The sequence below is a fragment of the Acinonyx jubatus genome, chromosome B2, assembly GCF_027475565.1.
Source record: "Acinonyx jubatus isolate Ajub_Pintada_27869175 chromosome B2, VMU_Ajub_asm_v1.0, whole genome shotgun sequence".
Taxonomy (NCBI): Eukaryota; Metazoa; Chordata; class Mammalia; order Carnivora; family Felidae; genus Acinonyx; species Acinonyx jubatus.
The window spans coordinates 56,787,187-56,798,134 of record NC_069385.1 but is presented as its reverse complement, the minus strand read 5'-3'; positions in this window follow the sequence as shown (position 1 = coordinate 56,798,134).

The window sequence follows — 10,948 nt, the reverse complement described above, 5'->3', positions numbered from 1 at the left end:
ACTGGTATTTTTGCTTTTAGTCTTGTTCCTCTTTACTTCCACTCTCCATGGCATCAAGGGAATGAGCTTTCTAAAAATCACAGATTTGAGGGGTGCCTGGATGGCTCAGTTGGTTGAGTGTCCAACTCTTGATTTCAGCTCAGGTCATAATCTTACAGTTCGTGGGTTTGAGCCCTGCATTGGGCTCTGCATTAACAGTGTGGAGCCTGCTTGGGATTCTCTCTCTCTCTCTCTCTCTCTCTCTCTCTCTCTCTGCCCCTCCTCTGCTAATGTTCTTTCTCTCTCTCAAGATAAATAAATAAACTTAAAAATTTTTTTTAAAAATCACAGATTTGATCAGATATTTCACAGTACCTGCAGGATGAAGTCCAAGCTCCTTAGGATACACAAGCTTTGCAATAAAATGAAAAACCAAAAGCCAGAAAAAAAAAAAACTAACAAAATAAGGCCCAAATCTTATTCCCCTTGGTAGTATTATACAGCATACACCTGTCTTGGCTTCATGGAGGCATTTTGTGCTTTCCTACTCTTTGACCTTCGAGTTGACCATGTGGTCAGATTTAACCATTTGACCAATGGGATGTTATGAATGTGACATGTGCAGAGGCTTGAAAAGAGCCTGCATGGTTTGGTTTGCACTTCTGTCATCACTATAAGAGAGTGATAGCCTTTGTCCCTATATCTTGAGCCCAGAATGAGATATGTGGGCTGGACCCACAACATGAAGCAGAGCTCCCCAGCCAACCCTACAACAGCCAATCTGCCCTTGACCTGAAGACCAGTGAGCATGAAAATGAATGCTAATTTTTGTAGGCCACAAAGATTTTTGTGGTTGCTAAGTATGGAGCAAAAGCTGATGGATACACTAACTAGAATCTGTTATGATTCCATGCGAGGAAGTTGCACATCTATTAGCTCATTTAACTTTCTCAATAATCTGTGAAACTGTTTTCTTGCATTGTATGGATGGGAGAAATGATATTTAGTGAGTTTATGTTATTTGCTTAAGTTTACATACTAATAAGAGTGGTGGATATGAGATTTGAACTCAGATTTGTCTTTCCCACTACACACCTTCATTTCCTACTTCTCCCTTAATTTCTATTTTCTGCTTCAGCAATAACATACATAAAGTACCATTTCCAACTCTAGCCTTCGCACATGCTGTGTCTAGGCATATAGTAGGTGTTCAATAAATATTCAGTAATAGCTAATGAATAAATGAAAAATGCCTCTCTTTTGTCACCTGGTTAATTCAGTCTTCAAAACCTGTTTTATATTTTTAATTGTTTTAAAGTTTATTTATTTTGAGAGAGAACATGTGTGCATGGGAGTGCAAACAGGGGAGGGGCAGAGAAAGAGGGAGAGAGGGAAAGAGAGAATCCCAAGCAGGCTCCACACTGTCAACATGGAGCCCAACATGGGGCTTGATCTCATGAACGGGGAGATCATGACCTGAGCTGAAATCAAGAGTCGGGTGCTTAACCGACTGAGTCACCCAGGGCACCCCCAAACTCTGTTTTAGAGTTTTTTTCTTCACCTCTCTAGTAATTTCCTCCTTTCTGCTTTTCAATCTACCATAGTCAAAAAGTCTACCTATCATACTAAACTGCAATTATCTCACTGACACATTTGTCTTCCCTGCCTTAAAATTTCTCATTGTTAGGGTCCATAAAAATTAATCTTGTATCCCTAGGGCTACTCTGGGAATAGCACACAACTAATATGTGTATGTTTTCATTCATTTCATTTCATAAGTGTATCATTTCATTCTGATCATTTGTGATCACCGGAAGAGAGCTAGGCTTCCAGGAAATACCAATTAATTTAAACATTATGATCATCCCAAATGCTATTCACATTCATAAGCAGACATTGAAGAAAAACTTACAACTAGTTACATTTCAAGAGGTTTAGGAAACTCCTTGCCTGTACTCTAGTACCTCCCACTTCTCCTCCATGATCCTCTTGAAAGTCATTGCATGTAGCAGATGTTTTGATGGGAAAGCACTTCTGAATGCCATAGTTGCATGGGAGGAAATATTTGAAAATTCTATTTAATTTGAAGGTTTGAGAATGATTTTTCATAACCAAAGTATTTGAAGGGCATAGAGTTTTATAAGGAGAAATAAAATTATTTAACGTTTTCAAGTAACTACTTTAAAAAACTTATTACGACAGAACCCACAGAAAAGAACCTGGGAAGTACTTTATCAAACAGCAACAACCACTAGATGTCAGCACTTAAGAACTGTAATCCCACCAATGTCTCTGATGTCGGTTTAATTTTTTTTTCTTTTCAAGATTATGATTTATGATACAAGATAATTGGAAGACAGGTAAATGTTTGCTTGAAGTAGATAAACTCACATTTAGAAAACAATCTCAATTATAGTGACAATTTTTATAACAAGAATTAACATCTAATTTTTAAAAATTGTTTATTTATTTATTTGGAGAGAGAACATGAGCAGGGAGGGGCAGAGAGAGATTGGGAGATAGAGAATCCCAAGCAGGCTCTGAGCTGTCAGTGCAGAGCCTGATTCGGGACTTGATTTCACGAACCATGAGATCATGACTTGGGCCAAAATAGATTTGGATGCTTAACCAACTAAGCCATCCAGGCTCCCCTAAAAATCTCATTTTAAGTGATCATTTTGCAAGCCCTGGATGTTCACCAACTGGTACGTTGCCAAAAAAAAGACCAGGACGAGATTCTACATGCAAGAATCCCCTACAGGCAAATACCCTAACATCTCAAGAACTGAATAAGTGGACTTTGAACCTATGTATCTGGGATTTTCTTCAGGTCATGATAGCAAAATGTTCTTCTTCGCAAAACCATACTAGCTATGGTCCTGCACATACACTTCTATGCCGCTTCTTGCCAACCATCCATCAACTTTTTTCAGTTTCTCCTTTTAGATTTAAGCCATGCAATCACTAAATTTCCTTTGCTTTTGAAGCATATTCAACAAATCAAAATCAGTGCACTGACAGGCCACTTAAAAAACAAACCTTCATTTGTTTGTTTGTTTGGTTGGTTTGGTTTTTTCCTAGAACACAAAAATCTCTCGTGGGCTATTTCTGAATAGCATACAAAGTGAGATGCACCAAGAGCAAGAAGCAGGCCAAAGGTGTGTCCATAGGGCGGGGTCTGTGAGCCTGTGGCTGAGAATAATGTAAGTCTAACTAGCTGCTTAATGAACCATTATTAAGCTGTCTGGGGTTGAGTGAGGAATGCACACACTGGGCTCAGCTGACTGGCATCATTTTGATCAGAGTCTGAAATGAAACAATAGAATTTTTTAGGCCATTAGATACTTTCATAGGTATTCTCAGAGATGTCTTCCACATCTGAAGTTCTGTGATACATGAGTCTAATTGAATAGCCCATTTCTTGTACCACCTGTACATAGCTTTAAGAAAGTGAAAATTGTTCTTACCCTTATTTAAAAGTAAAAACATGATCAAACCATATCATGGAGTTAGCATTTCTAGTAGCTGTGTCTTATGACACAGAAGTAAAATAAGGCACCAATATTGCTTTCCATTTCCCACAACTTCAAAGTTTTGTTTGCATGCTCTGAGAATTTTGCCCTAGACTATTACAGTTGATTTTTATACACTAAGATTTTCTTTCAATAATTATAAGATTTATATCCTCCTTTCTATAATTGCCAGAGTTATTTAAACTTAACTGTGTTTATGTGAGTTATATGTGTATTGATAGTCTTTTCCTACATGACTTGATCATTTATTTTCATTTTATTTTATTATTTTTATTTTATTTAAAAAAATTTTTTTTAATATTTATTTATTTTTGAGACAGAGAGAGACAGAGCATGAACAGGGGAGGGACAGAGAGAGAGGGAGACACAGAATCTGAAACAGGCTCCAGGCTCTGAGCTGTCAGCACAGAGCCCAACACGGGGCTCGAACTCACGGACCACAAGATCATGACCTGAGCCGAAGTCAGACGCTTAACTGACCAAGCCACCCAGGCGCCCCTTATTTTTTAAAGTTTATTTATTTTGAGAGAGGGGCAAAGATAGAGGGAGAGAGAGAATCCCAAGCAGGCTCCATATGACAGCACGGAGCCCTATAGGGGGCTCCAACTCACAAACAGAGATAACGACCTGAGAGGAAATCAAGAGTCAGAGCTAAGCACCCAGGCACCCCTTCATTTACATTTTACAGATACAGAAAGAAAAAAGTCCCAAAGTGCTTTCGTTTACTGGGGTGCCTGGCCGGCTCAGTCAGTTGTGGAGTGTGTGACTCTTGGTCTCAGGATTGTGAGTTCAAGCCCCGCATTGGGCCCAGAGCTTACATTAAAACACACACACACATTAAAACACACAGAGGGGCACCTGGGTGGCTCAGTCGTTTGAGCATCTGACTTCAGCTCAGGTCATGATCTCATGGTTCATGAGTTCAAGCCCTGTGTGGGGCTCCGTGCTGACAGCTCAGAGCCTGGAGCCTGCTTCAGATTCTGTGTCTCCCTCTGCTCCTCCCCGCCACTCATACACTCTCTCTCAAAACTAAGTAATAAAATGAACATAAAATTTTTTTTAAACACACACAAGTGATTTTGTTTATTTGTTTCAGTCAAGATTATGTGGTGGGTCAGACATAGAGCTGGGGTTATCTGACATGGTCTTTTCTTATTTTGCAGAGCTCATTATTTTCTTTAAAATCTTTGGGAATCAAAGCAATTATGAAAAATTTTGTTCTTCTGAAGTGTGCTCTTCATCTGTAATATACATCTTCTGCTCCATTCTGTTTCTGTTCCAACATTTCTCTACAGGTACCATGTGAGTATTTCTTATTTATTTATTTATTTGTACCTTTTTTTTTCTAATGTGTATTTTTGAGAGACAAAGAGAATAGGAGCAGAGGAGGAGCAGAGAGAGAGAGAGAGAGAGGGAGACACAGAATCCAAAGCAGGCTCCAGGCTCTGAGCTGTCAGCACAGAGCCCGACGCAGGGTTCGAACCCACGAACTGAACCGTGAGATCATGACCTAAGCTGAAGCTGGACACTCAACTGGCTGAGCCACCCAGGCATCCCCCATGTGAGTGTTTCTTATTATTTGTCATAAACAGTGTGGTAGAATTATCTTAATGCCTTTCCTTATTCATTTGGCGATCGTTTGAATCCTTACCTTAGAATGTGAGGTGAAGTTTCACTTTGATGCTATTTTCCTATCATCAGTTCCCTAATTGCCTAAGGCAGAGCGGGTGTAAAAACCTGTGGCAGTAGGTAGCCACAGTGTTAGCGGTTTATGTTAACCACGCCACCAGTGTACGTTTATGCCGAATTATGAACAATATTTTCCTTATTCACTGGGATGTCCTTGGATACTGGTTTGTTCTGTAATTTAAGGGTGAGTTACAGAACTTGGTATGAAATTAGGTTAGCATGACACCTCATGGTTTGTTACCCATTTCCTTCCTCACTCCCTCTTTTCTCCCTCCTCTTCTCCCGGCTCTTCTTTCCTTCCTTCTTTTTTCTTTCTTTCTTTCTTTCTTTCTTTCTTTCTTTCTTTCTTTCTTTCCATTCTTTCTTTTGCAGGTAAACTTATCCTTTTCTCCATCCAATTGTTTCTGTTTCTCTGCTGCAAATTTGGTTCCCAATATAGAATCCCCTCTTATCCTGATTAAGGAGCCAGATTAGATAAACTTTTAAATGCTCCTGGCCACAGGGTCTTTTACAAGTGAACCTCTGCATTGGAGAAATTGCTTCAGGAGACCTGGTCTTTGCCTTATTGCCTGCCATGTTTTTAGCTTTGCATCTTCAAAACAGGGGTACAGTGGGTACCTTATTACCGTAACTTACTTTTTTTTTTTTTTTAACGTTTATTTATCCTTGAGACACAGAGAGAGCATGAACGGGGTTGGGTCAGAGAGAGGGAGACACAGAATCCGAAACAGGCTCCAGGCTCTGAGCTGTCAGCACAGAGCCCGACGCGAGGCTCAAACTCAACGGACCGCGAAATCATGACCCGAGCCCAAGTCGGCCGCTCAATGGACTGAGCCACCCAGGCGCCCCAACCGTAACTTACTTTTGATGACATTGTATGACCTCAAGTACGGGAATGCTTTATTGATGCCATGGAAAAGAATATGCCAAACTCTTAACTCTGAGAATTCTACTTGTTACGTTATGTAGCCTATCACGTTCTAATTTTTTCAATAAACTTATTTCGTTTCCATAATTTTAAGATTAAAGGTTTAAAAAATTAGTCAGCTTTAACACTGCAGCAAATAAAATTTAGAACACTGGAAATTTAAATATGGAATGGCTACATGTAAATAATAAGAAAACACTCCGTAGAAAAAGTAGATAAAATTATGATTAAAGAAATAGCAGTATTGAATTTTGTTTCTAAATGAAAATAAACATACTAGAGCAAGTACATGGACTGAGGAAGGGAACTAATTTTATTGAAATGCAATGAAAATTGTATTCAGTATAATCTAAATATCAATTTGAAGAAAATACCGAAGGAAAAGGGGTCCAGAGCTTCTTATTGAATTAACTGACTTACTTCAGAAATGTTAAAACATTTGAAGATGCTAGAAATGCTTTTGCATATAGAAGTGCTCTGATTTTCCCAATTATCACGAAAACTGTTTCAGTTCAGTAGGCTATAGGCATCAACCATAAGCCCTTGAAACAACTTCCCAAGTGTTTTTATGAAACAGTGATTATATCATAGATGTTCTCCCCACACACATATTATAATTTGAACCAGACAATTGCCTCACAATGCACTGATTGTTATTTAACCCCCTTCCAAGTCACCTATTCAGCTAAATAGGGGTGTCTATGCTCCAAGCCCCTGGGGAACCCTGCAGGAACCTAGGAGACTAAGGAATTTGAGCACTTCCATACCACTCTGTATCAGCTGTTTATTTTGCAGCTAACTGCCCCACACTGTTTTGAAGATAGAGCATCACTATAGCAAGGTGGGTGGTTAGATAAAAACAATGTTTTATGAGTTAATATCATAGATAATATTTTAGTCCCAATCCTGCTTATTATTTGTGTGAAACACTGCCCCAGTTGTCTCATGTTCATGTGTTTTATCATTGTCCGAACAACCCTTGGGATAATCATACCATCCTCTACATCTCTACCCAATGTGGTTCGGCATGGCAATGAGAATTTGCCTGAGCCTCTACCCACTATCAGGACTGGGTAAAGTCTATTCCTTTGACTAGCCCATGTGGCTCATGCTCTTCTTTGGTAAACACCGCAGGATACCGTTACTTAGAAATGCTTTCTGGGCTGTTTTTACTATCATCCTGATGTTGGCACATGTCTTTGCATCTACAGCCACAATATTCTCCTGGTCTTTGTTGTTTTGGTCCCACAGTGGAAGACAGAGAGGTGATAAAGTGTTTGTTCTCTTACTGATACTCTTTTGGTCTCCAAATACAACTCTTACTATGAAATGATTCTTCATCCTACTGAAATGTCCCCTTCACGAGGGCAGGCACCAAATCTTATCCGTATTTCTAGGATCCTTCCTGGCACATAGTAAGTCAATAATATTTGTTCAATGAATGGTCCAAGTCCCTCAAGGATTGGCTAGAGAGTACATAAATGAAAACATTGCCTTTAAAAATATCCTTTCTGGGGGCGCCTGGGTGGCTCAGTCGGTTGGGTGTCCAACTTCGGCTCAGGTCATGATCTCGCAGTCCGTGAGTTCGAGCCCCGTGTCGGGCTCTGTGCTGACAACTCAGAGCCTGGAGCCTGTTTCAGATTCTGTGTCTCCCTCTCTCTCTGACCCTCCCCCATACATGCTCTGTCTCTCTCTGTCTCAAAAATAAATAAACGTTAAAAAAATTTAAAAAAAAATCCTTTCTGGTGGGCTTGTTTTTCAGACAAGATGGCATAGACTTCTCTTCTTGTTCCTGCTAAGTACAGCTATAAACCCCGGAAATAACAAAAGAGGCAATCATAGGAGGACTTTGAAAGATGAAAAGGGAAAGGCAGACTGGCTAGGGAGCCAAGACTAGAGGAACACAGTGGCTAAGTATCTTAATTACCCTTCTCACCCAGCAAAAGAAAGCAACCCAGACCCTGTGCCTAACCTAGTAGCAGAAGATGGCCCAGGTAGGCTTATTTCTCCCCTGGATCAAACAGAAGTCCTGCAAATAACACCAGGCAGGCCAAGTGGCACTGACAAAGGGGACAGAGGGGAAGTTCTTCTGACAAGTGGCCCTGGGGAACTACTCTTCATCACTGTGGGCTGAAGGCTTCCTTTTCCCACCTAGAGGCATGGGTGGCTTGGACTGGGGAAGTGCCTTTTATCCCCATAGGTGGCAACAGCAGAGACCAGGGGAGACCCGAGTGGCACCAAAGGAAGCAAGCAGACCAAAATAACACAGCAAAGGCTCCAAAAATTAAACTGTCATTGGAACCACAGTCTACAAGTAGACCATGACCTGCATGTTAAACCTAAACAGAATGACTGCCTGCTAAAATAGAAAATGTATATAGGACCTAGAATTCCCTAACACAACAGCCCAAGTGTCTAGTATACAATAGAAATCACCTGCCATACTTACAGCCAGGAAAACCACACCTTGAATGAGAAAAGACAATGAAATGACACCAACGCTGAGATGAATCACATGTTGAAGTTATCTGACATGGATTGTAGAGTAGCCATCATAAAAATGTTTCAACAAGCAAATATGAATTATCTTGAAACAAATGAAAATGTAGAAAATCTCAGTAAAGAAACAGATGTTTAAAAAACGGAAAAGAGAAAACTGAAAAATACAGAAACCAAAATCAATAAATCACGAGACGGACTTAGTTGTATAATGCAGATGATAGGATAGAAGCAGTAAACTTGAGAACAGATAAATTCACCAAATCTGAATAGCAGAAAAAAATAGACTGAAAAGAATACCCTTTCCTTGATGATCAATAAGAAGCTCTTTTGCTCTGCAGTGAATTGTTTCCCCTCCCAATGCATTAAACCCTATTTCCATCCAGCTGGATGGATTTCATCCCCCTTCTTTGTCCTAATTTCATTAGCACAGCGCCCTAGCTTTCAGTCCCAAAACTTTCTTCAAGGGCTCTTGGGACTCTAAGCAAAATGGCAATTTTGTAACCTGCTTTAAAGTTCCACATTGGGTAGATTAACAACCAATGTCACTTTCCATATCCTTCCATCTCCCATCCAACAGGTATTTCTAATGGTTCCTCAGATAAGATAGCATTGGGCTGTCCCATCAGGACTCAGAAGCACAGTCTCCTAGCTGTAATCTATTTATGACAGTCCTGGGGCACCTGCATGGCTCAGTCAGTTAAGCGGTGACTTGGGTTCAGGTCATGATTCCACAGTTCCTGGATTCGAGCCCTGCATTGGGCTCTGTGCTGACAACTTGGAGCCTAGAGCCTGCTTTGGATTCTGTGTCTCCCTCTCTCTGCCCCTCCCCCACTTGTGCTGTTTCTCTCTCAAAAAAAAAAAAAAAAATTATGACAATCTTTTGAGCTCTAGAAGTTAGCTCTGTAAATTTGAAAAGTAAATGCTTATATATAAATATATAAACTTTTATTGAGATATTATAAATGAGTTAGCTATTCATTATATAAAGTGATGAAATACATAAAAAGTGGTATAAAAGAAACATTTTTTAAGATACAAGTCACATCCCTTTCAGAGTAAATCTGAACTTCTATCAATGACTCCTTAATCTTTGGTTTTCTTTGCTACCTTTAAGAAAAATGTAAATCTTCTACTTACGGTATTTTGAAACTGCTCAGTTATGCCTGCTGTTTCGATTTGTGTGTTCTACTTTGGGAACAGTTTCAACATCTAAAGCCTTACTTTAGCTGTTTCAACTGCTTTGTAACTAGGTTTTCAGAGCTTAGGGGAAGTCTGTTGTTAACTAATTAGCTCTGGCTAATTACTTGCATATTCTAATTGCCCTAGCTATCTATCCCTGAATCCACCATAATCTCTGAGACCTGAATACTTGGTACTTCTCTCACTTGTCAGATTTGGCTTCATTCTGTTCTGAAGCTTGCCCGCAAACCCTCTCCTTCCTGTCTGTCTTCAGACCAGAAGATTAACAGGAAAAACATGGACTCAAACGACAAATCACAAAATGTGACTCCTGCCACTTCCTTCCCCCAAATTCGTGATAAGCTCATTATGGTTATTAAAAAAAATTCAACGAGTGGGCTTATGGTATTCACGGCAAGGTAATGTCTATTGAGAAAAGGGAACTGGTAGTAACCACACATAAGCATCTCCCCATGTAAGCCTCTCTTTCCATCTGATCTACTGGGTTTTATGTTCATATTACTTTGCCTATTATTTTTCCCGAGTTTATATCCTAGTTTAAGGACCTAATTTCTGTATGTCCATGAGTAAACTATTTAATATCCACCTAACCAAGTCTCAATTTATGCACTTATAAAATGAGCATTATATTAGTACCGACATCACGATTCTGTGGAAAAGATCAACGGTGTTGATCAACAGTGCCTGGAATACAGTAAGCACTCAATAAGTGTTGGCTATTGTCTCTCTTCTTATTTCTAGCATTGAAGTAAGTTGTTCCCATCTCCTTTATCTACCAAGTTACAAACTTTGTGAGGTTGGGATGGTCGTATTCATCTCTGTATACCATTTTGGGAGGCTCTGTCTGAAAGTGATTGACCCTTTTCATGGTTTCTATTGCAACCACCCACATTATCTTTGCCATAGACTGTGTCACGCTTCTCTAACCAAAACTCTGCTACATGGCTTCAAAAAAAAAAAAAAAGTCACAACAGCCTTCTAATTTGGTGGGAAACCCCATACTTGCTTAATATGATACCATCAAATATACCAGGAAGCAGCAGAGATATCCTGGGTCTGTATTTCTCAAAACCCCAATTCAAAGAGTCCCGGAGGATGCGCATTGAGTCTGGACATC